The following is a 26,018-nucleotide window of genomic DNA, read 5'->3' as shown; positions in this document are numbered from 1 at the left end:
CTGCTTTGGGAAATCTGCTGCGGGAATCTCTCTCCCCCCCTGTAGATTCAGTCCTTTGGGGACAAACTGGTGAGAGACAAGACATGTCACTTCTGGGCCAGACATTTGCCTCTGGGTCTGCTACCCCTAACCAACAACAATAACATCAGAGGCAGGATGACTGGAGCACATTTTCTCAGGGTTTCTCATGAATGGTTTTGGTCGGGAACACGTAGGCACAGTCCAAGTGTGATTTTGAGTGAGCCTTGAATTTTCACTTGATCTATTTTTCTAAATGGACCCCATTTGTAGAGTTCTTTGCAAACTCATATGGACCGTTCCCTGCCCCATGGCCCACTGTACAAGCTTCCATGACAGTACCAGTGTGCCCGACGCCATCATTGAATGCCAAAATATCACTTCAGTGTCCTTGTTCTGTGGCGGCCCTCCTCTGATGAGACTGGGGCTTATTTTTGCCACCCACACGTTTTGTGGCACATGCATATAGTCAACACAAAGGCATTTTGCTGAAAATGCCTCCAATGCTAAGATTCCTTTGTCGTGTATCTTTCATATACGGTGTAAAGTCCATGCTTCAAACAATTACCTAGCTGTTTCAAACCAAGAAGTTTACTTTGACTTCAGCTGCCTCTGTGTTTTAGGAGAAATTCTATTTTTTTTTTTTTTTTTTTTACCTGAAACATATAAATAACAACCCTCTGCCTCCTAACGCTTGCTCAAATAAATAGGTCATTGGCCTTCCCAGGTACAGTGGAGTCCATGGGTGATAGTGCGTGAAGCATTCACAAAAATAAGATGTGCATCAATTATGGTTCGGTAGTTCACTTTGGCTGCCCTGCCCCAGTGTGTGTGTGTGCGTGTATGTGTGTGTGTGCATGCATGCACGATTGGGGACTGACTGCATCCGTGCATAGGATAGTACCGGTATTTTGTGGCAGCTCTCTGCTGGGCTAGTCCCCAGGCCTGATGCTACTCTGGGTTACAAATGTCCTCACAACAAGTAAGATTACATACAGAGGTTTACAGAGGTTTAAAAACTCCCTGCAAGTCAAGTATGCAAAGAGAAAGGAGAAGCCCCTATATTTGTTTAGCGATGTCTTCTAGTAATTAAAATCGTTTTAAAAGGGCAGAAAGTTGAGTTCAAGGGTGAATTTAACAATGTTAAATCGATTAATGCTTAGCAGCTACCCTCTCCGATGGGTCAAAGGGTGAATTGGGAATGGTATCTGCTCCCAAAGTGCCGAAACTCCATTACAAGGAGAAAGATCTAGATAGATATGGATGTTTGGAGACAGGTAGGCAGGCAGGTAGATGAAGTGCCCGTGTATTGAGCGTTTATTGTATGCCAGCCTCTGATGCCTTACTTATATCATCACAATGACTCTCCGCAGCCTTCCTGGGGAGTAGATGTTATTACTGGTGCCCTTTTTCACTCAGGCACACAATAGTGACGTCACTCGTCAAGGCGTACACAGCTGGTAAGCAGGAAAGGCAGAGTTCAAAGCTGGATTTGATGACTGGGACGCTTTTCCCATGGGCCATATTGGCCCCGTGTTGTTTGAGATTCTGATTTCAGCTTGCTCATCCATAGTCAGCCTAGGATGTGATCGACCCAACTGACAGAGGAGAAGGGGTGTTGAAGGGGTGGCAGGGATCATGGAAGTTGGGTGCTGTTGGAGTCTCTGTCCTTCTGGGGGCGAGAGGCTGACTTTGGGGTGTCTTGCCTGCACAGGGCCAAAGGGAAGTGTGGGAGAGGGGAGGGCGCAGGCAATCATGTCTCCTTGGTGGCGGCACACAGGGGACTCTGAATTTCCCAGGCCAGTTGTTAAGCATCGCCATGTGTTGGTGGAGTGAGTGGTTTTAGAAGACTTTTTTTTTCTTAAATTGAAGCACAAGTCAAAATCAAGTTTACTCTGACACCGAAAGTTAGAACCTGGTTAAGGTTAAGGAGTGGTTCAAACTTTGGAAACAAATGGATCAACCACATGAAGTTACGAGAGGTTAAGGACTGATTAGTTTTCAATTAAAATAAGATTTTGGAGCTGGGATACAGGTTTGTTGGCAACAGATGTATCAGGGAGGATAACAGAAAAACTAAAGTCAGAGAGATATTAAGTCCAGCTGACTGCTTGGTTCAGATAAGTGAAAACACTAAAATATATATGGAAGAAAGGCTGTTAGAAATCCTTTCCTTATGTAGTCACGCATTGTTTGCATTCATGGGCTGAGTAATTCATGCCATATTTTAGAGGGTCTTGACATAAGCCCACCTTGAGAACATCAGTACTCTGTTCTGCTGCTGGAGTTATTGACAATATTGGATTTCCTCTTTCCAGAAGATAAACTATTGCTGTGAACAGGAATATCAAGTAAGAAATATTGTTGCCATGGTGGTGATCCCAGATGCTTGAAGATGAGGTGGCCATTGGAAGAGGCCAGTGGGCTGCAGGGCACAGTCCCACACGATGTAAAGACCACCGAGACATTGCAGATGTGGGTCACAGAAAGCAGAGGCCTGCTTGTCCACTCATGTGGGGGCCCTTCCACTCCGGGGAGTGAGCACACTTTTGCAACCATCTGGTAAAGCTGACATTTAAAAATGATGTTTACGTCCCACAGAGCTACAAAACTCTGATGCAGGGAGGCTGTGGGGTAAAAGTGTGGCAACCCTGATTGGCCACTTAATTTCTGAAAGCCAGAAAGATTCCACAAAAAGGTAGAACACAGGGAAACAGTGCATTCACTCATCCGTCCATCCACCATCCATCCATCCATCCATCCGTCCATCCATCCATCCATCCATCCAACCATCCACCTATTCATCCATCCACCTATCCATCCATCTATCCACCTATCCATCCATCCATCCATCCATCCATCCATCCATCCGTCCATCCAACCATCTACCATCCATCCATCCATCCATCCATCCATCCATCCATTTAAGGAAGCACTATTGAGCACTATTTGATTTGTGCCTGTTTCAGGGCAAGATGCTGAGAACTCCCAGAGGCACAGGCTTGGTCCACGGCTAGTTGTGGAGAGGGTAGCCAGACACACAGGGTTGTGAGGCCTGACCAGCAGAAGCATGTCCAGTGTGCAGGCCCGTGGCAGGAAGGCTGATGCTATAATTGGAGCAAGAGGGCCAGGACCCCAAAGGGGACCCTATGGAGGTGACTTTAAGTTGCATGTTGCAGAAGGCTCAGGAAGACAGTAAAGGGAGGTGTAAGTGAGGCCTCCCTGATTGTGCAGTGTCTTGGGGGTTTGAAGCAGCCTCCTGACTCAGGGGAGTAGTCTACTGAGTCTCTTGCCTTTCTGAGATTTTCTAGTTTGTGTGGACTCAGTAGCATAGAATTTGGGATCGGATTATTTTCATAAGTTTCTTTCTTCCCCAGTTACATCTGTGTGGCTCCTGCAGGACACAGAGCAGGGCATTGGACACAAAGAAAGCGCTCAGTAGCTGAGAAACCACAAATGTGTGGATCTTCATTTTCAGAAATAAAAAGTGGCTCCATCCACACCACCACCTTCCTGGAGATGACTACTTAACACTGCAAAATCCAGTTCTTGAACCATAAGACCCTTTTCATTTCAGACTGAATGGGGTGGCACTCATTTGTGATAATTCAGGGATCAACTGGAGTTTTAGGCTGTTGGAACGAGTTACAGCAATACAAGAAAGATAGAAATGTTGCCCTTTAAGAGTCTTTAGGGAGCTACGATACTAAATATTTAACAGTGACTTACTTCCTGTGACAGTTATTTGCGAGTGAGTGCCTCCGATGTGTGGAAACAATGGATTCTCTGATGTGTTTGACTCCCCCCCGCCCCCACCATACTGTTTATAAATTTAAATTGCGGTGTGAAGGGACACACGGTAGGTGTGCAAAGTTAGGCTTCTGCCCTAGTACCAATGATTTCAATCCAGTGGGTTCTGAGTTAGTGAAATTTTACTTTACTTCACATTAATAGGTTTTGCTTTGCCAACGTGTGAAACATGCTTGGGGAAGGGGAAGAGGTGGAGGCCATGTTTTGGAGGATGAATGGATTTTGGGGGGACAGCCCACAGAAAACAGAATTCAGGGAAGTTCTAGTTCCATCACATTGACCACACAGAACAGGTGTATTAACAATAGGTGTGCTTCCGCAGTGACCGCTCTCCCAGCTGCCTGCTTTTTGCACGTTGTCTCCATCCGAAGAGTCCTGGAATGCTAGCCTTGTCTCAAGGTCAGTAGATCTGCTGAGCCCAGAGGGAGAGCCCGGAGCCCAGAGCATTCCGCGTGCACTACGCAGGCTGCCTTAAAGTGGGCGTGTGGGCTTACAGCTTGGCCATGGCCGTGCCGCTGGGGAGAGAAACGCTTCCTCTTCCTCTACCGTGTACCTCTTGACGAGGCGCTCCTCATTAACCCACATGATACTCCGACACCAGGAGCGTCATCAAGAGGTGACCACACCAAGGTGGAGGTGTGAGGTGCTGGGAAGCGCTTCCCTCCTTTTGGTTTGCATTTGACCATGGGTCTAGGGGACTCAGGTGTATTTTTTTTTTTTCATGTTCTTTTTTTTAAAATGTTTATTTATTTTTGAGAGGGAGAGAGAATGTGCGAGCGGGAGAGGGGCAGAGAGAGAGAAAGAGAGAGAGAGAGAGGGAGAGAGAGAACAGCAGAGGGTCTGATACAGCACTCGAACCCACGAACCATGAAATCGTGACCTGAGCTGAAGTTGGACGCTTAACCGATGAGCCCCCTGGTCTCCCCTCCTTTCTTCTTTTTTTGTTGAGAGATCCAGGAGTAAAAATTCGAGAAGAAGCTGTTGAAGATAGCCCTGTTGATTTTGTGGGTTTTTAAAATCATGGTGTCCCTGACTTCAGACTTTTTAGGGTGCCTTCTTTTTTGGTGGAGAGGCTGGGCTTGAAGAAAGCCCATCTCAAACTACTTGTCCTTGATGTAGCAGACAAGAGCGGCGCCGGGGGATCGGCCAGCTCTGAGGTTCTGAGGGAAGCTTTGAAGCTGCCACATGTTCTGTATCCGTTTCTCACCTCTTTTTCAACATCACCTGATTCGAATACAAATTATTTTTGCCATGCAGAGACACTTAGACACGTGAGGCAAAGCCTCACTTTTATGGGCTTATTTTTCAAGGGGAGACACGCGGATGCCTGCCAGATGACGGTCGCCTACCTTTGAATCATCTGGTTCCATCTCTAACTCGCTTGCACACCTCTTGCTAAATGTCTTCTCGTTTGTAGAGGCATGCTGGTGTGTTGAAAGGATTTCACAAGAGCACTGGCCCATTTCTCCTCCAGTCCTGCCCGGATTTTATTGCCTGCTTTTGCTGATAAGAAATGCCCATGCAGTTTAGGTCGAAACGGCGTCGGGGAAAACAGGCAAAGCACCAAGTCTGGGGAGAGCGTCTTTAAAAAGAAAGTCGGTTTTGGCCTTTATAACCTTGGTACACTTCGTCCTCTTCACCAAGGATATAATTCACAGGGCACACCGCTCAGAGTGGTAACCGTGCTTACTCGTTCGCCTGGCCAGTACTGGTTAAGACCCAGATGGCCAGGTGAAATTAGTAATAATTTCTCTGTTTGCTCCCCAAAATGGCCTCCTTTGGACACTATGTTATGCGAGCAATCTGCTCAGAGCACAGAGTTTTTGGAACAGTCTTTCCTTGTATTTGCATATTGCATTTACTTTGCATTTTCGTTTAATGTTTATTTATTTTTGCGAGAGGGAGAAAGAGACAGAGTGTGAGCGGGGGAGGGGCAGAGAGAGAGGGAGACACAGAATATGAAGCAGGCACCAGGCTCTGAGCTGTCAGCACAGAGCCCGACGTGGGCCTCGAACCCACGAACTGTGAGATCAAGACCTTAGCCGAAGTCGGAAGCTTAACCAACTGAGCCACCCAGGCGCCCCGCTATTTGCATTTTAAAAGTTGCATCTTTACAGCTGACCTTGTGTGGGAAAACAATCCTGTTTATTTCCAAGTCATTCGTAGTATAGTGACCAAATTGTTTGACCCCTGGCTCCTTAAAAAAACCCGAAGCGTCAAAATGTGCCTGGTGTTTCTTGACCAGTTTTCAGTTGCAGACTGAGAATAGAGAAGTGTACTTGCCTGATTCCTCACGCCCTCCGAAGTCGAGGCAGCAAGAATAAAAATGATCTTTAGAGCTTAATGGGGGGTGGTGGGAAACGCCTGGGCATCGGGGTGCATCTGGGCAGCCTGCCTGACTAGAGGCTCTGGGGTGCGTTTGCAGCCAGGAGAAATGTCTGTGTCCCCGTGATATTATAATGGAGCTTGTTTTTCTGTCTGGCTGTCTGTTGCATTTTATAATGTAATTTCCCCAGATCCTTGAGGAATGTTTCCTCACAAAGGCCTGCTCTTGCAATGCCCGAGGGAGTCGTTCTGTCTCGATTTTCCCCTGTGCTTTTTATTACCCCACGCTTGATGAACTTTTCCTGGCCATTTCAACTGTCAGCGTCTGAAGTCCACTAGTGAATGTTGGTTGGCTTTCTCTGCGCTAAACTGTGGCAATTATAGTTCTTAATCAGCATGAGAAATTTGAGGGAAAGGTAGGTCTTCCAAGAGTCTGTCAATGTAGCAGCAGGAAGTAGGTCTGGCAGAAAATGGAGGGAAACCATGGTCCATTCTATTCTTGTGGGACAGAATGTGGCACGGAGGGTCCCACAGAAATAAAGCCAAAAGGAAAAACAAACCAAAAAAAAGATGCCACATTGATTTCTCCCTTCGCTGCTATTGTTTATACTATACAATTGGCATTTGATCCATTCATTTTTGGGTTCATAAATCATTAATGGAATGCCTACTTCAGACCAGGCGGTGCCTAGGCATTATTCCAGAGACTTCTAGATAATTGTGACTGATTCTGGACTCTGAGATTAGTAGGATAACCAGCAATGAACCGCTCTTGGGGAATAGTCCCTGCAAGGGGAGACAGACCTGGGGTATTATGAAGGCCCAGAGGGGCACCCATCTTGGCCTGAGGAGGGCCTGGAAGCGGACAATTAAGCAGGGAGCCAGCTGGACAATTTATGAAGGCAAGCAAAAGGCCTGTCTTCTGGAATGATGTGTCTAGAGAACTGGAAAGAGTTCAGAAGGGCCAGAGGAAAGGTTCTTATGGAGCCTGTGGAAAATTCGTTCATTCATTCGTTCGTTCATTCATTCATTCATTCATTGTTCCATTCATTCCACAGTTATTTAAAATTTTTTTTTATGTTTATTTATTTTTGAGAGAGAGAGAGAGAGAGAGAGAGAGACAGCACAAGCAGGGGAGGGGCAGAGACAGAGGGAGACACAGGATCCCAAGCAGGCTCCAGGCTCAGAGATGTCAGCACAGAGCCCGACGACATGGGGCTCGAACTCATGCACCATGAGATCATGACCCGAGCCAAAGTCGGACGCTTAACCGACTGAGCCACCCAGGCACCCCTATTCCACAGTTATTTACTGAGAGCCTGCTCGGTGCTACATGTGAAGCTGGCCATTATGAAGACGGGGCCAGACAGGCAGATGAGACGATGAAGAGCCTTGTGCACTGGCAGGAGTATAGGCATTATCCCGAGAGCCGTGGAGAAGCGTGGGAGGCCTTAACCACGAGATGACATGATTTGACATGTGTGTTGACTGTGGGGTGGGAGACGTGCTGGGGGTGACGCAGCCTGAAGGCAGAGGGGATGGACAGAGGAGAAATGATAAGCCAGTGGCAGTGGGGGTGGAAAGGAGTTTAGGTTTTGAGTAAATCCAGTCTATTCACTGGCTGGACGATGAAGGGCAAGTCTCGGAGGAGCATCTGAGTTCTCTTTGGGGTAATTGCCAGATGGTGAGGTCATTACCCAGATCAGGGGCAAAAGAGGAAAGGTTGGCGAAGATACTGAGTTCTGTTTTCAGCGGGTCTGACGAGTCCGGGGTAGCGGCCGGCATTGCAGGAGTGAGGGCGATGTGCCCCAGACTCGTGGGTTGGCCGGCTGGTGGCCTGGAGAGCGCCAGCACTTTGGGAACCGGCTGGGGGCTCTCAGCCTGCAAACGATGAGGAAATCGTGGTGCGGATGAGATCACTCGGGAGGGGCGCAGCAACCCACAGTGACTGCGTCTGTGAACAGTGACTACGTGTGTGCTAAGTGCCCCACGAAGCACTACACCCTTTCAGCCTCAGTAGGACCCTATGAGAGACTGCTGTCAGTCGTCCCCAGTTTACAGAGGGGCCCTTGGAGGCAGAGAGCAGTTAGGTAGCCTGCCCAAGGCTGCACAACATGGAGGGGGAGTTGGGGCCGGGTGGAGCTTGGGGCACGAAGAGGGCAGGGCAGTACCCTGATGAGGGCCGGGGCAGGGAGGAACAGGTACAAGTCAGGGGGCAGTCTAGCTCTCTTTCACCTGGGAACGCCCGCCCCCAGGTTCCCGGTCTGACCGCTGACCCATAACTGCTGAATGTTGATGCCCTGTCCTCCTTTCAGGGCAGGGAGACCATGTCTCAAGATCACCCTGTCTTAAGAGGGCACAGGATGTGAACGCAAGGTGCACGGCCCACAGCCTGTGAGACCTCCTGCTTCAAACCTCCAGGAAGGGAAGAGAGCTCTGTGCCTGGCTTTCTTCAAGCCCAAACCAACCTCCCATCTTGGTAGGTTGAAATCCTACTCATCCTGGAGGCTCATGATAAATGGCGACCTCTCTGGGAAGCTCTATAGACTCTTCCGGTCACACGGGGTCCCTCTCGTCTCTACAGTCCCCTGTTGCTTTGCACAATCAAATAACTCACAACTTCTTTCCACTCGTGTTTCGGTCTTGATGTCCTGGGCGGAGGGTGAGGGGGTGGGGAGGGCAGAAACTCTTCCTTATTTATTTGTGTGCCCTGCCTGTAGCAGGCATGTAATATTAGTATCATTAGGTGCTCAGTGATTGGATTTGAATGAAGGGAGAAAAGGTCCTGGAAGCTTCTTTCCCCCACCTTTCCCCTTTATAGGTGATTTTGCAACTGAGCTATCCTTGCGGGCTATCCTGTTGCTTCTCTGTTCCTTCCCTGCATGTTCCCTGGGTTTTCTATTGCTTCCGCGTCAGCCTGACATGTTAGAATTGACTCCATCAGCCTGACATGTTCGGATTAGCTGTTCTGTGTGCCTGGGTCCTCCCCAAACTCCACATCCTGGACGGCTGGGTTCTTCCTCTTCTCTAACTGCCAAGCCCGGTACCTGTAACTCGTGCAGGCACGTAAGTGGCAGCAACGTGGGGTGGGATGCTAGTCCCCCTCGAAGCCCCTCTCCAGTCATCCCTGGTTCATCCCCCCGCCCCCCCCCCCCCAACACACACACCCGGTTCTCCCCGGGGCAGTCAGCTGTACCCTTTCCTCCCATCCTAATGGGGGAGCAGGTGGCCCAGCCTTGCTCCATGCCCCGCCTGTGCTTTTCTGGGTCTTCCCAGGCCCAGGCTCACACATGATGCTACAGTGATATGGGCTTCAGCTCTGATCAAAGCTGAAAACTGCAGCTGAGGCCCGAACTGGCTGGTAAATGAGCAAAGACTCACTTCAGCCAGTTGGGCCAGCGTCTGCAAACAGCGGGTGCCAAGAGCCTTTGCCACAGTTACAAGTCAGAACCTTCTAAGCTGTTCCTTAAAGAGAGAGGCACCGTGGGGGAGAAGACGGCTGTGTTGCAGATGTAGGATAACATCGACGAGGCTCTCTGTGACCGAGAAGAGAGCAGATGCATTTGTCACTGCTGATTTTCTGCCAGGTTACTCCCCGTCTCTTAATAAAGAGTGAAGGATAAGACGGAGGGGTGACAGGCAAGGAGAGAGCAGGCGTGTGTTTCGGTTACTTATTTCCAACGTAAACATCTCAAAGCAAGCTCATTGGGGTAATGTTTTCAGTGAAAATACATATTTCTACTGGACACAGTGCAAGAATTTTTTGCTCATGGAATTTTCACTCAACAATAGGAAAAAAGATGTTTTCACACAGGCATTTTTAGCTCCATATACGGATTTGACAATGTTTCCCCCGATGCCAGCAGGACCGAGGAGTGCAGCTGCTTTGGAAATTTCAGAACCCTCAAAAAGAACCTCAGATGCATTTAAAAAAAAAAAAATCACTAAGTCACGTATTTAAATTGTGCTTTCTGTCGTTGTTCCCAACACTTGAGGACGATCATTGGAGAGATCTGGGAGATCTCGGGTGAGAGGAACCTTCAGCATTCGGTGAGCCGGTGGGCTTTCTGCCTTTCACGGGGCATCGTGGCGAAATAGTCTGTTTGGCTACTTTCCCATCGTCTTCACCGTAGATTTTACTCTCGGGGCCAAAGACACTGATGTTTGGGTGTTCAGAACAGAAAGACGATCTGAATGTGAAACTCCTGTGCCTTTGTACTACACGTAGTGAAGCGTCACCGCCACAATCCAAGTCAAAAGCCACCCAGCACGTCTCCTCTCTCTGCTGGGATTTCTGGTCGGCTTAATACATCGGTGCGAAAACACAGGGTCAGAATCAAAGAAAGACAGGGCCTTTATTCCACGTGTCGGTGTTTTGAACCAGCCCAGTGGTGACCATCGCCACCGGGCTCGATGCAATTGATTGGCTCATAGAAGAGAATTGTATGACCTCCCTCTTACAATCGTGCTGGAACTTTCCCTGGGGCCTTGAGATTGTCTCAGAGATGACTCAGCTCTCTCACGGTTGTATGTTTTTTTTAAAGCTTTTTTCACTCGGGCTTCACATTGGTTTTCTCTCTCAGTTCCTTCTAGTTAACCTTATTATCTTCCGAATGTAAAACTACCCTGCTCAATTTTAAATTAATTTATATGCCGCAGATTTGTTTTAGGTGGCTCTCTTTAATGGTGCCATCTTGCAGGGAGGGATCATGCTGACCTCTTAGAGCCCGTCCTAGGATTAATGGGCAATTGAGTTCACACGCAATAAAACCTTCTCAAATATTCACATTAACTGATAGATGCGGCCTGAGTGAAGATAACCTCACTGTGAGGACGGAACAAGAGGCCCTCATTGGCTTTGCTGTCCCACGCATGTGGGTGGTAGGTGTGGAGAGGGAGAGTGACCTCTCCTTAAGTCCTTCTTGATTTTTAGGGTGACACCTGTTGAACTTTGACTCGATGTTACCTTTTCCAGTCGCCTGAATTGGTACCGTCGCTGGGATCTGTATTTAACATAACCAGGTAAATCAGATCGGACTTCCTTTGGATGGTTCAAGCAGGGGTTGGGAAGGTCACTCTGCTTATGCTGGGAGCTGGAAGAAGTGGAGCTCATGAAAAAGCTCGCATCTCGAGGCCCCCGAAGTGCTTTCAGTGCGTCGCTGGATCCCGGAAAGCGAGGACGGGAGAGGTCACTTCGTGGGAACAAGCTGCCGGCTGCCGTGGGAGAGATCGTGACGTCAGGAGGAGCTGGGAGCACGAGGACACGTGAGTCGCACAGCGGTGACGAGTGGAAGCGCGAAGCTGGCCGTAGGATGCCCCGGAGTGTGGCCAGATGGGCAGCTTGGAGCCTCCAGCCCGAAAGGACATGAGCTCGGGCCGGGGACAGGGAGGGGGCTGACTGGTGTGTCAGGGCTGTGCGAGGGGAGTGAGCTGCAAGGGAACTGCAAGCTTGGGACCGTCCAGAGCCCCTCTTGTCATGGCGGGCCGCGGCTCACAGCCCGAAAGGATGGCAGGCCACCAGCCTCACAGGACAGCTTCAGATACTGAGGCCATTCCTAGTGAAGATTTTGGCTCAGACACAGGTTCAAAAAGTCTGCTCAAAGACACCGTTTTTGGGATTCCCCAAGAGGAAAAGGCAACTCACCTGTGTTTGCTGCCTGGCACGACGGTGCCACTCGTCACCGAGAAGAGAGGAGGGTTAGGATTGAAAGTGAAAGCCGGGAATGCTCAGAAAGGACAAGGAAGTGGGGGAAGTTAAGAGGAAAGGAGCGAACACACACAATCAGACGCGAGAATAGATGTGGGTGGGACAATGCCTGGAATGAATGCTGGTGGGTTTCTATTGTAGGAACTTGCTTCGAGACAGGATCTCCTGCTACCGCCTCTCTTAGGCTTGGTTTCAGATGTCATTGGTCAAACTGTGGTCGTAATTTAAGGGGAGCCCAGGCACACCGCGAAGTGGCTCTCCAGTGGACACCCTTACGCTTCGGTGTTGCTTCGTTGATAAGATTCTTAAATGTCTGGACCATTTCTTTTTGAGCCATTGGGGAGATGATCATTTTCCCTCTTGAGTACTCCTCCCACTCAGATCTTTTCCATCACTGGGGACTGGGGGTAAGGGGAATAACTGGGTTTGTTTCCAAAGTGACCAAGCCAGGGTTGGTCTTGGGGAAGGGCACCCTGTTTCGCACCAGATGCCCAAATGTCAAGAGTTCATTGATTTCCCTCCATTTATGCCAAGTAGATGGTACCTAAGCCAAAGGGCAGAGCAGAGTTTCTGTTAGAAAAGGAGGCTAACATCAAGTTTCCAACCAGTGGATTTGGAGCAGAGACCCTGGATGTCTGTCTGTCTTCCGCGGATGTCCAAGATTTATCAGCCGACTCCAAAAGAGAGCCTGTCTGTGTCAGGAAATGCTGATAACCAAGGGATCTGTGGACAACAGGGCCACGTACCCCCAGGACAGGTGATGGAAGGGACACAGTCTGTCAGGATAAGGGGCACTGGGCGAATCTCTGATTTACAGTTGCCAGTTGGCCCACGACCAGGAATCTGGATGGAAGGGGCAGGAGGGAAGAGATTTGTTCTACTGAGTTACGCTCTCTCCAAATGGTGCCTGAAAACTTACTGAAATGAGCTGGTGAGAGTCATGAATGAAAACAGAAGCCGTGGGCAGGATGCGTCTGCAGTCGTTACAGGGACTGCTCCAGCACCCCGGTGGGGACTGAGGTCACCTCTGTCGCAGAGGTCACAGAGCACTCCAGCTTCAGGGATGCTGTCCCAGCCCCCTGGAGTAACAGACAGCCCGCTGCAGGAGCCCTGGCGCTGGAAGCGGAGATGACTGTAGATGTGAAAGACAACACCCTCCTTCCTCTGAGTGCACTTGGCTGGCGCATTCTGTTCCACGGGAATGGTGGCGCTCTGTGAGTGGGTTCACAGGGGAGCCCTGTTATAGGGTGGTCCCGTATCCTTGCCTGTGGGCAGCCACTGGCCACTGCGTCTGGAGCCCCAGGTTGGGAACGGGTCCTGTCCCCACTGCGGTGGGGGGAGGGTGGGGGCCCAGAGACAAGGCGCAGATGCTCCGGGATCCTCGGGGCCCAAATGTGCAGGTGCACATGTTGGGGACTTTGCTAGAAGGGCAGTAAAGGCGCCTCACTTTCAGGAGGGTCCAGAGTGCCTGTCATTTACCAGCTCCCTCCCCTTGTTCCCAGGCAGCCCCCCCCCCATCTCTGATTGGTTCCCTTCAACCCAAGTCTGTACCAGGCCCCTCGGGGTGTTCTTGCTTCAGTGTACTTTTTCCTGGCCTAAATATGTGCTTTTTGGTGCCTAGGACTTCCGGTTTCACTCTGCCTTCCAGCTTTGCACCCTGTGGGTTAAAGACACCCCCTCTTTCAGCCAGGGCCCCAGGAGAGCAGCCCCTCGCCCTCCTCAAGCTCCGTCTGCCAGGTCTGCAGCTGGAGTAGGGAGGGAGGGAGGCTCACGGGTGGAGAATGAATTCCCCGAGAAACAAAGGTGATTCTGACAACTCCTGCCTCTTACAGTCTGGGAGTAGAGGTGCCTGATTCTGGTCCTGTGGTATCACCGGCTACATCAAACCCCAAAGTTGATACAATGCAGGAGGAGCCACAGGCTTGAGACTGGTGGGGAATGAAGGTGAGGAGAGAGGGGCCAGAGGGCAGCCTGGTCCAGAGAGGAGAAGGCTCAGCAAACTGTCATCCAGACTGACGCCAGGTGCATTTAGAGTTGGGGAAGTGACCCAAGGCCACGGCCAGTAGACTGTGACAGGCGCTGTGTTAGATGCTGTGTTTGGGCGGGAGCACTGATCCCATCTGGCTGATGAAGGAATAATGCTCCGGAGGTAAGCCTGTCGCTGTGCTGCCGAGGGCAGACGTGAGCTTGTGGCCTGGGTCTGGTCCCCTCCGTGTGAAGGGAGGACTCTACCTCTAGCTGAGACCCGCCAGCCCCGCGCCAGACGGAGTCATCTGGTAACGCTCAGGGGCAGACACTGCTCAGCATTGCTTCCTGCCTTCTTTTCAGAGCAATTAAACGCGATCCAGTCGGGCTCCCAGGAACAAATAATTTAAGACTGATCCCTGACCGAACAGGTAACTGTAAAATTGTGGGCTGCGCGAAACAGCTCACACGGTGAAGCGCAGGACCAAATGAATAAAGTCGACTTAGAATTTAATAAGGCCTCTCTGGCACGCACATCGAGCTATTGAGCTGTGCGCTGCAATGAATCTAAATTTAGACGGGAAATTAGAGCAACAGTACCTATTTATTAACGCACCACTTTGCAGTGAACTGTTGTCCTGTTACGGGCAGGTAACTGACACATACTATCTTCCCCACTAAAACCATAAAATTTACATTTTCTCGAGCATCTTGTCTTTGATTAACTTTCCTGAGTGCTCTATTTTAAGAGCTATGCTGCCTTTTCATCCCATTTCTTTACTACATGTGTATTTCCAGGATCTTCTACTTTTCCTTTATGGGAACGAGTTGGCTGCGCTGAGATTCTCTCGGTGTTCCCCAGGTATGGCGTAATTACTGGTTGCCAATTATTCTTCCATAAGGGATACTCTAAGGCTTATTTTAAAAGCGTTTCTCCTCCGAAAACTGGCACAACACAAGGGCTTCGTGAGAGTCATGCCAATCCCAAAGGAGAGGCGTTCCTGTGCCAAAGGCTGAAGGCTGGAGGCCTCCTCGCCTCCAGACAAATGCTGGAGACTGCAGAGGGGCCAGGGCTCAGGATGGCCCTTTTCACTGCTGATTGGAGAGGGGAGAGAACGCATTAAATGGTGCAGTGCTGAGAGGTGGTGAATCACTGCTCTGTTGGAAGGAAAATTGTAAAAGTGGGTATGTTTCTCCCTAGGGAGGCGGTTCTTAAATTTGAAAACTGCGAAAGTGGATCAAATATCTGAAGAGGGCGAATGGAGAGCATAAGTCATTCATCTATTCATGCAAAGGTGCAGGGCAGTGATCTGAAGGAGGGGTGAGAGCTGATGCGGGAGAAGGTGAGCAAGAGTGTTCTCAGCAGAGTGAGCAGCGTGGATAAAGACCCTGTGGTCAGAGGGAGTAAGTAAGGCAAGTGGGAGGAATTGCAAGGCCAGTGTGTTTGGAGGTCTTAGAGTGAATCCTAGGAACCAGAAGCTATAGGGTCTTACGCGTCAAGTTCAGAAGTTGTGTTTTACCTTAAGAGTGCTAAAAAGCCAGTGAAGGTCTTCCAGTGGAGTGTGTTTGTGCAGGTGCATGTGCGTGAGTATGTGGGCAGGTTGGAGTGGGGATGGTTATCACGACTTGATGTGTACTTGGCTGGATCCCTTCCGCTGTAGGTCCGAGAGCTGAGTGGATGGAGGAAGGCTAGTGGACATCCACTGCAGCTGTCCAGGTTGGACATGGAAGGAATTTGGGCAAGAGTATGGTATGGAGATTGGAAAGAAGTAGATGGATCTGCGTGTCAACTGTAGGGTTTGGCGATGGTTTGCTTACCAGCCATTGGGAAGAGCAAAGGGTAAAGAACTACCTGTGGACTCTGCCCCCACAGCCAGGTAAATGGTGGCCATTCCCTGAGCTGGCCAAAGGGTGCTCAAAGGGGACGAGGATCAGGAGGGGGGTCATGGATTCAGATCACGTTTCAGGTGTCTGTTTGAGTTGTCTTTGAGGTGTCCTAAGGAGAGGACAGCCAGGCACTGAGGTGGATGTGGAATGCAGAAAGCTTCGGGCTGAGTCATGCGTTCTGCGGGGTCCGTGCTGGGAGGTGGCTGGATCTGAGTGCGACTGAGCTTTCCCAGACAAAGGGTCCAGCAGGAGAGGAGGGGCATCTGGACTTGAGGCTTCAGGAGCTCTAGCAGCAAATGGCTTGGGGAAATTCAGCGAAGGAGACAGAGACGGTGAGACCAGAGAGGCAGCAGTTGGACAGAATAAGACAGGGCTTCCGGGGTCAGAATACAGTGGGTGGTGCTGAAGACTGCTGTGGGGTTAAATTAGATGAGGGAGGAGCATTTTTGGCTGAAGCGGTTGGCAATTTTTGATCATGCTAGGATTTTGCAGAACAAGCCTTCCAGGTCCTATCAGAAAAGACTCTTTCTTACAGAGGCAGAATTAAAGGAGGTAATCTCAGCCAAGCACTGGTACACTCAAGGCACTCAAGTACAGAGGACGATTTCTCTTATTTTCTACAAGAAGGACGGTTTATAATTGGTACATCCAAGGTTTTCACCCTCGGCACTGTGGACACTCGGGGCAGGAGGATTCCCGGTCGTGGGGGCTGTCCTGTACACCATAGGATGTCTAGAAGCATCCCTGGCCTCCACCCACGAGACACCAGTATATCCTCCCTCCCCAGGAGTAACAAGAAAGACACGATCCACACCTGGGGAGCAAAAATCTGCCAGCTGCCCCCCCCCCCCAACACTTTGGGGCTTATGCTTCACGACAAACTTCTGTTAATATTTATGAAGAGACCTAATGCCTTTTGGTGTAAAAAAAAAAAATCTAAATGAACATTGCTAGCAGGATGGTACCCTGTCTCCCAAAGCGTATAATCTCCCTTGTGGGGTTACCACACACTGATGGCAGTATTTATCTTCGACACCCTGTGCTATTGAAATTCTTGATGCCTGAGAGCTGACTTCAGCAAACAAATTTAACAGCCTAGTTAAAACCAAATAGTTTTATAGAGAGGCTGTAACTTCTTTTTTTTTTGAGTTATAGCAGGGCAGATTAGGGAGGCAGACAATAAAAGTCCTGTGCTTGCTCATATACTGTATACTTTTGCAGAGCAGTAATGCACTAACACCAGCCTCAGAGGCGGCCCGGGATGACTGCGTTTCTAGAATTCAGGGCTCCTTTCTCTCAGCCCTCCTCTGTGCCAGAACAAAGGGCAGTTTAATTTCCTGCTATACTGCGCAGTTTTACAGGAGCATTTGTTGAATAATTCTTTTTTTTACCCTAAACGAACTAGTACAAAAATCATGCTAATCAGTTCCGATGGGATGCTGTGAGAAAGGGCAGACTTCTCAACAGGATGGGGTGGCATTGTTTTTCCAGGAGAAGCCAATGATGCTGGAACAGGAGCTCTAGACTGTCAAGTTTGGGCCACCCACAAAAAGAGACTCCTGAGCCCCTGGAAGAGGAATCACAGACTTTGTCTTACTTTTTCTCTAAACGAGTCAGAGAAGACTGTTCTTTTGTTTCACAAGGTATGCGTGTGAGCTAGTAGCTCATGGCTCCATTTCTGGGTCGATTCAGCCTGATCATGTTACAAATACTGAGCGTTCTGGATGGATATCATGGAGAATCTGCTATAGGATTATAATCCGGAATCACAAAGGAAATAATGAAGGAAGGGGGAAGAGGGAAGGGCTAGTTTTTATAAGCCTCTTCTTGGCAGCCGTGGCCCACTGGAGGGCAGAGTTCTTCAAGTGTCTCCACACTGGTGTGCAAGAAGTTATCTTCATTCTCACGAGGACAGTGGAAACCACCTCATGGGGTCATCTGGACCATGAGTCCCTTGATGGGTGTATTTGTCAGGGTTTCCCAGAGAAACAGAACCAACAGGCTATGTATAGATAGATGATGGATCTAAAAGGGATCGGTTCGGGCAACAATTATGGAGTCCCATGATCTGGCATCTGGAAGCGGGAGACCCAGGGAAGCCCGCGGTGTAATTCAGGCTGAGCCTTCAGGGGAGAAGAACGTGTAGATCCCAGTTCAGATCTGAAAGCCTGAGAAGCAGAGATCAGTGCCCTAGCCCGCCAGTCAGGCCCAGTTCTGCCTCCCCCCACCTTCCTGTTCCACTCGGGTCCTGAAGAGATTGGATGATGCCCGTCCACACCGGGGAGGGCAGACTGCCTTCCCGAACCTACCAATTCAAATGCTTGTTTCACCTGGAAACATCCTTGCAGACGCACCCAGAAACAACGTTTAGCCAAATATCTGGGGCACCCCATGCTCCAGTCAGGGTGACACATAAAACTGACTATCACAGTGAGTCTTTTGGGAAGGCTGTTCTGATTCCAGGAATTTCAGGATTTCTATCATGGAATAGAGGGGATTTTTGCTGGAAGAGCCTTGTAGAGCTTCAAATGCAAGTAGGTTGTGGGAACAGAGGAGGAAGGTAAATCCCAGAAAGGTGATGGGACTTGACCCAAGTCGCACACTAAGTAGAGACAGAGGGGACCAGGGCCTCGATCTTTTGTCCCCTAAGCAGTATGCTCATCACCCAATCACCTTGGGCTGACGGTTTCGTGTGATCCCCACAAAAGACAAAATGGCGAAACGGCAGAGGAGCTCTGGGCAGCTGAAGCCCCTGGGCGGGGCGGGGGTGGGGGGTGGTCAGCCTGCTTCCATTGGGCCATATGGTTGTCACTCCCTTGAGCCCTGTGACCGAGTTGTGAGGTGATAGCACTGTCATCTTTGTGCCCCATCCAACGACCCACACTGCTTCTCTCCTTGTCCCATCGATCTTTGCCTTAGAGACACCCGCCATTCACGTCTTAGAAATTAGGTCATTACCTCCTCCAGAAGGGCCAGAGACAGCCGTCCGCACCTCCCTACCTCAACTTCCTTTCTGCGTTCTACTTCCTCCTTCCCGCCTGCTGACCTCACGACTTCCCCCAAACCTAACTGACGAGCTAGAAACCCACAGGGAAGCCTGTGGCCTGCAGAGGGGAAGGGAGCCGTCCTATTTCTGGTTCTGGAAGATGGCCCCCATGGAGAGCTTCCGCGAATGACCCTGCTCATTGTAGTCGGTCACCTTTCCAGGAGAGGGTCCCGGGGCCCCAGCCTGGAATGAGTTATCCAGGAACAAGAAGGGCGCGCAGCTTCGGCCTGGCTTAGCGGCTGGAGCCAAAGCACAGGAAGACATTGGCAATGTATACCGTGATTTCTCATTTTCATTATTTTTGTCACCACGTTTAGAATGTTCAGCCTATTTAAAGGGAGGTCCTCTTTGCTTCACGAATGTGAATTTCTTGCAGAGAAAGTCCAGTTACTTAGTACTAGCCCTTCATCCTGGGCTCTCCGGCATTTTCACACAAATTTTTACAAACCGACCGATGTTTGTGGGACATGGAATACAGGCTATCTGTCGCGGACGTTGCAGGGAGGGGGCGACACAGCCCTGCCTTCACGGGGTTTCTAATCTAGAAGGAAAGTCAAACTGAAGCCAGGATAAGTTGACTAACAGTGAAGGAACTGTGATTTAAAATGTTCTTCTTCTTCTTTTTTTTTTTTTTTAAAGCTTATTTATTTGTCTTGAGAGGGAGAGAGAGGATCCCAAGCAGGCTCTGCGCTGTCAGCTGGGAGCCCGACGTAAGGCTCGAACTCACGAACCCGGAGATCATGACCTGAGCCAAAATCAAGAGGTGGACGCTTAACCGACTGAGCCACCCAGGTGTCCTGAAGAAGCTGTGATTTAAATAATAAGGATTTCTCGGAGCAGCAAAGGGCCAGAGGCCGACAGGGCTGTGCTTTCTGAGGTGAGCAGTGGCCATCTGGGATTCCAGGATTTGAACTCACTGGGTGTGGGATAAGCAGAGAAGCAGGTATTCTTTTAATCTTTTTTTAAAAGTGTTTTTATTACTTCTGAGAGAGAGAGAGAGAGAGAGAGAGAGAGAGAGAGAGAAAGCAGGGAAGGGGCAGAGAGAGAGGGAAACACAGAATCCGAAGCAGGCTCCGGGCTCTGAGCTGTCTGCACAGAGCCCGACGTGGGGCTCGAACTCACAAACCATGAGATCATGATCTGAGCTGAAGTCGGACGCTTAACCGACTGAGCCACCCAGGCGCCCCCACAGGAAGGTATACTTTAGACGGATTCCTTCTTCCTCAGAAGGTCACGGGGTCTGTGAAGTGGGGACTCTGGCATAACATCACCTCTGAGGCTGCTGTGTGTGTGAGGAATGAGTTAATACGGGTAAAGCCCCTGGAACAGCACCTCCCCATGGCAAGGCCAGGCTAAGCTGGCTGTTACGAGGCCCCTGCAAGACAGGGACTTTTATCACAGTGTCACATAGGAGGAAAGCAAAGTCGTGCTCACGTGAATCACGCGGTTGGAACCCAGGTCTGGCTCGGCACCCCCTCCGCCCGGAATTCCTGCCCTGGAAGATACATCAGCACGCCCCGGGAAGGTGTGATGCCCCATTGTAGGGTTGACCACAGAGTCAGTGTCAAGAGAGAAACAAGCTTCAGGGGGCTTTCTGTGCGGCACTCAAGGCCACGGAAACATTTCCTTCTTCTTCTCGTGTATTTTTCCCATCAGGTCGAGAGAGTGCTCTTCCCTGTCAGTGCTAAAGAAACAAAAAATTAACCTTTTCTTCCCTCCCCAAGTACACCTTATACTCCAGAAGCCTTCTGCAGTGCCAATGCCCTGGGGCACGAAAGTACACTTACGGGGAAGGGTGCCCTGATGCTCGTGCAGGAAGGAACCGTTTCCTTCCAAGTGTGGACTTACGGGTGCTTCGCATCTGACTCGTTTCTGATTATCATGCTAACAGCTTATGTCTTCCATACCTGTCTCCTCCAGCCTGAGCCTCCCGCATCTTTCTCGGTGGCATCCCTGCATCCCGTGTCCCAGGCCGGAGACCGGGCACGGTTTGCTGTCTTCTTCCCCTTGCCCCCAGCCCCCGCCTCAAGTGGCTGCCAATTCCCTCCCCTCCAGTCTCTCCCAAGCTTTCCCTCTGGAGACCATCCTTCAGGACACGCCCCCACTGGCCTGCTGGTGCTCTTGTCAAGGATGGGGACAGGCCGGGGGGGGGGGGACCTTCTGGGGACAGAAGTCCCCCAGCTTGCCTCCCAGGCCCGGGTCTACCCCAAAGCTGGGCACGGCAGATGGGAGATGGGCTGACGGGGGGGACACCTCGGAAACAGCGAAGACCGGCGGTGCTGGGGTGGGAAGGGAGGAGGGCTGGGCAAGTGGGCTCAGCCAGGACCCCACCTCAGCATACGGCCGGCCGGCGGGGCCCTCTGCTACCTGTGCACTAGGATCTCAGGGCCTCCTGGACAGCAACTCTCTGTATTTGTTCCCCGAGACCTGACCCTGGGGCTGGACCCCTAGTTGGGCCTGAGAGAATTAGGTTGAAGCTAATGGAGTTCTGGGCACCCCTCATTTCCATTGGCAAGGAATACACTCGATTTGGGAACTTCAGGTCTGCGTGGGCCTTTTGCTTCTTTGTCTCACGGGGACTTCCAGCTCCCACGGATTTGCTTTAGGGGGACCTGCTTCTCACCCTCCTTTGGCACTTTCCCAGGGGCTAGTGAGCGTTTGAGACTAGCTGTTCCCTATCGAAATGCACTGTCTGTTCTGACTGAGCACGCCTTGCTTTTTTGCCTAGTAGCCGTTATTCAAAGGACTCCTCCCCCTGAGCAAATTTGCCTAGCCCCCCTGCTGGGTAGTATTTCTTTTTTTTTTTTTTTTCAGGAGCACTTACCTCCTCAGAGCAGGGTTTGAGATGGGGACTACAGGAGACCCGTGATTCTTTGATTCTAAACAAAGATTTCCTTATAAGGAGTTTGCTTAGCGTAGGAGAATTCTGCCTGGAGCTATCCCTGTGACCTGTGGCAGGCTGTGACCCCAGAGGGAGCTGGCCTTCTGGAGTATGCCTACCAGGTCCCAGGGAGAGCTCAGGGCTTGCCCTGGGGATGAAGGCCGCAGGCCTAAGAAGCACAGGCTGATTTTTAAGGTGTAAGAGATTCCAAGTCCTGTTTGGCCTGGCCACTTGTCCCTCCCAAAAGCAGCAGGGCAGCCCAGGAGGACCCTTCCCTCTGCTGCATGAAACGTGTTGCCTGCTTTGGCCAGATGTGACCCCTTTTCAACCTCGAGGGCCTGCAGCGGGTTCAGCATCTCTTGGCCCTTGGACGCAGACCTGCAAGGGTGGCCGTTACCGTTCGGTCCCAGCTGTCTCTTTCCGGCTCTGCCCTGAGTCCCTGCCTTGGGGCTCCAGTCCCCAGGCCTCAGGGATTCCGTTCGGGCTCCTCCGATGGCACGTTTCAGGGGACCTCGGACTCTGGGAGGCAGCTGAGATCTTGTCGCACTGGCTGCGAGCCTTGAAGCCACGGCAAGACCGTGCCGTGTTCTCCAGAAAGAAAAGCAAACCTTTCCTTGTACTCCACCTCTCGCAGATGTCTGGAGGGAAGAAGTGAGGTGTGGTGCGTGCAAGCTCCCCTACCCTCGGGGTCACCCTCTGCGTCCAGACGCCCGGTGATCCTGTCTCCTGAATCGGCTGGGCAGTCCCCGCACACCCCATGCCCTTCCTCTGGAACTCTCTTTGGTTGGGCGGGCCCACCCCACGCACCCAGGCATCCGTGCCCCGCTTCTCTGACTGCGCCCTCTGCGGGTTAGGTGTATGTCCCTGCAAGGCTACTCAGCCTCACTCTGACTCAGTTTTCTCACCTGTAAAAGGGGAACTCACAAGGCCATCCCTCTTTTGCAGGTAAGTGCCAGGCACGTAGCAAATTGTAGCAACTGCCCCAAATTTTGTGTTTCCATGCCCATGAACAAGGCAGCGCCTCCACTCTCCATCGAGTATGAGTGAATCCGGCCCACGTCCCCGAGCCTTTTCTCACGTCCCCTGCAGATTCGGTTCTATGCTCTACCTGGGCTTCAGGAGGGAGGGATCATTAAATTTTTTTTTTTTCTTAATTAGAAACAAAGGGGGCACCTGGGTGGCTCAGTCGGTTAAGCCTCTGACGTCAGCTCAGGTCATGATCCCACGGTTCGTGAGTTCCGGCCCCGCGCCAGGCTCTGTGCTGATGGTTCAAAGCCTGCTTAGTATTCTCTCTCTCTCTCTCTCTCTCTCTCTCTCTCTCTCTCTCTCTCTCTCCCTCCCCCACTCTCTCTCCCTCTCTCCCTCTGCCTCTCCCCCATTTCACACTCTCTCTCAAAATAAATAAACTTAAAAAAAAGAAACAATAGGAGTTAAATACTATTTACAGCTTCTCACTGCTTCAACAGTTTCTGGCCCCTTTGGAGGAGACGGGGGTGGGAATGTCGCATCAGGCTTGCTCTGGAGCTGTTATTACCGTCCACGCTGTCACGTAGTGGTTTGTCCTAGATGCCTCTGTCCTACGGGAGTGTCAGCTGGTCGGAGCGGAAGGAAGGAAGGCGGGAACACACGAATGCTACGGTGCCCGGGGTACTTGACCCAAGATTTTCAAAGTGATTAAAACAGCCAGCTGTGCTCTCTCCTCTTCCAGTTAGGGTTGAGAGTCTTCTGTTGTGCAACAATTTATTTCTTTCCATTTGAAGAATCTTGTGACTGCAGCTGTCCCAGATTTTTTCAGAAGAATACATTTTAGATCACTTTTGCCTAGGAGTGTTGGGAGGAAGGTTTGGGGTGTGGACTTTCTGGTTAAAAATTGAGGGCGCGAAGGGGTCGGATTGTGTGTTTTCTGACGGCTCAGTTCCTATTTATGGTAGGGGGATGACTTTCTTCCCCAGGAGCCAAGCTGGAATTTCAGTGATTGACCAAGGGGGAAGTAATTCCTTCCTTCCTGCCATCACACCCTCTTTTCTCCGGGGCTCTCTCTTCCTGTTCAGTTTCTATTATGAACTTTCTTGGTCAAGGACGTTTCTCATGATTAAGTGCTTATATACCTGCTGCTTCCCAACATATCTGTGTGGATAGATTTAGGACAGATCAAAAGGCTAAAAATAGCCTGGTTTCCCTTTACTCCGGACAGAAACCTAAGGAAGATTTTTAACTGACGGCCTCTGACTTGTCTCCATTATTACAGAATTGTCCATATTTGTGCTCTATAGTCCTCTGGAAGTCCAGATCTTCCTGGTATTAAAGAAAACATGAAAAGCTGGAGGAAACTACCTGGCGCCACCTAATCCTTTCTGTTTAATAGAGATTGAAGATAGTTGGTCATGTGGAAAAGACACCGGGAAACAGAGGGGACTTTGTCCCCAAGCTGGGCTCTGAGCCTTTATGAAATGGGTCCTGATATCAAGAAGAATGTCTTGCTCGAAGCCAGTTTCGTTCGGGGTGAAGTCTGCACTTGAAGTTCCTCTGCTGACCTGACTCTGTGTGCAGGTGGGGCGGGACGGATGGAGAACCTTGGCCAACAGCCCGCCCACCTTGGGTCCCTTTCTGTAACCACGAGGGCTACGTGGAACTACAACTGTAGGTCTTGTGGAAGTGAAAACTGTAGTGGTCCCCACCCCCCATGTTTATTTTGGGGCTTCTGGTTTGGGACTCACCTCACCTATCTGAAGGACTGGCTTGAAGTGGACTTATTTGGGACCTTTCTTTAGAGAACTCAAAAGCCTTTGTTTGTAGCTGTATCTTCTTTGATAATACCGACTGACATTAGAAGCAGAGATAGCTTCAACGACAGTTTTCCACAACTCACGTTTTTTTGTCCCAACCTCTGTGGTCGCTGGCAGAACTGCCCTGAGTTCGGGTCTCATTCCCAGAATGTAGCCTGGGTATAAAAACCTGGGGCCAGGAAGGTCTGAGCCACTGGCGGTTGGACCTGTGGTATCACCAGAGCTAAATCGAAACACAGATGATAACAACTGCCCTCCTCACTCCCCCACCCTTCGGAAGAGCAGAAACTGTACTTGAAGCTGTGAGAGCTATAAAGAGTGTTTAACTTCTTTTATTATTATTATTTTAGAGACAGAGAGCACACGCAAGTGGGGTAGAGGGGCAAAGGGGGAGAGAGAGAGAGAGAGAGAGAGAGAGAGAGAGAGAGAGAGACAGAATCCCAAGCAGGCTGCACACTCAGTGCAGAGCCTGACGTGGGGCTTTATCCCACGACCCTGGGATCATGACCTGAACCAAAATCAAGAGTCAGATGCTTGGGACGCTTGGGTGGCTCAGTTGGTTAAGCATCCGACTTCGGCTCAGGTCATGATCTCACAGTTCGTGAGTCCGAGCCCCATGTCGGCTCTGTGCTGACAGCTCGGAGCCCAGAGCCTGCTTCATATTCTGTGTCTCCCTCTTTCTCTGCCCCTCCCCTGTTCATGCTCTGTCTCTTAATAATAAATAAACGTTAAAAAAAAAGAAAAAGAGTTGGATGCTCATCTGAGACACCCAGGCCCCAAGAGTATTTAACTTCTGTTTTTTTTTTTTTTCAATTCTGATTTTTAAATGATCCATTCTGAGGTTATTAGAACATAATGTAGAATTTGATTAGAGTAAAACCAGAGTGACTTGTATAACTTGCTTTAACCCCTGCAGGTGCAATTGTGGTAATATCACTTCTAAGCTTCCAATTAATTTATTACACATGCACATGCTCTTCTGTAACCTGCCTCTTGAGGGTATCTTCCAAAATGTGTGTAAACTTGGAAGGAGGGATAACTTAGTCCAAAGACGGTCGGTTAATTCTGCTTCTAAATGTCAGCCGTAGGAAAGTTGCTCAATCTCCACCATCGTACCTGCCCCTTACTATCACCTGGTGTCACTGCTGCAGGTTATCCTGCAACAGCTCTATGGATGCTTGTCCATTATGCGTTGATGTTCTGTGTTCTCTGCCCTGCACAGGCTGGGATGATGGTTCATGGGTGGCCTCTCAGGGCACAGTTCTCTAGTTCACAAGGGTAAACTTAAGCCAGGTGTTCCTGGAGCAGAGCACAGTGCCTGGATGCTGTGTTCTGAGGAGTTACCAGCACAGGCTATGCCAGAAGAATCCTTCTCGACAAGCCTTAGGCCACGTATCAAGATCCAGCCAACAAGTAGACTCCTAATGACTTGCTAGGTGAATTTCTCTTTGGGACTCTTGATATCGCTTCTTACAGATCTTGGCTCAGGGCCACCACTGTTCTCCCCCACAGGCCCTTAATTTTGAACATCTGGCTCCTTTGTTTTTTCCCCCATGGGCTTTGGGCTTCCTTTATGTATCTCTTTGTCTTCAG

The 26,018-nt window shown here is 50.3% G+C and overlaps 2 long non-coding RNA genes across 3 annotated transcripts in view; both read left to right on the top strand.

Annotated features, from left to right (window-relative positions):
• Window positions 1-25,198, top strand: part of LOC147582205 (uncharacterized) — a 161,648-nt gene extending 136,450 nt beyond the window's left edge. For both annotated transcript variants that reach the window (XR_015248840.1, XR_015248841.1), the window contains 2 exons: window positions 19,398-19,635; window positions 23,888-25,198. This is a non-coding gene — a long non-coding RNA (uncharacterized LOC147582205). The remainder of the gene's footprint in view (window positions 1-19,397; window positions 19,636-23,887) is intronic.
• LOC147582206 (uncharacterized) lies at window positions 7,226-15,731 on the top strand. Its single transcript, XR_015248843.1, has 4 exons — window positions 7,226-8,632; window positions 14,189-14,256; window positions 14,624-14,687; window positions 15,487-15,731. It is a non-coding gene; the product is annotated as an uncharacterized LOC147582206 (long non-coding RNA).
• Window positions 25,199-26,018: the final 820 nt, after the last annotated feature.

This window comes from Puma concolor, chromosome A3 (genome assembly GCF_028749965.1).
Source record: "Puma concolor isolate L17-30 chromosome A3, mPumCon1.1.hap2, whole genome shotgun sequence".
Classification (NCBI taxonomy): domain Eukaryota; kingdom Metazoa; phylum Chordata; class Mammalia; order Carnivora; family Felidae; genus Puma; species Puma concolor.
This window is presented reverse-complemented; position numbering and strand designations above follow the sequence as displayed.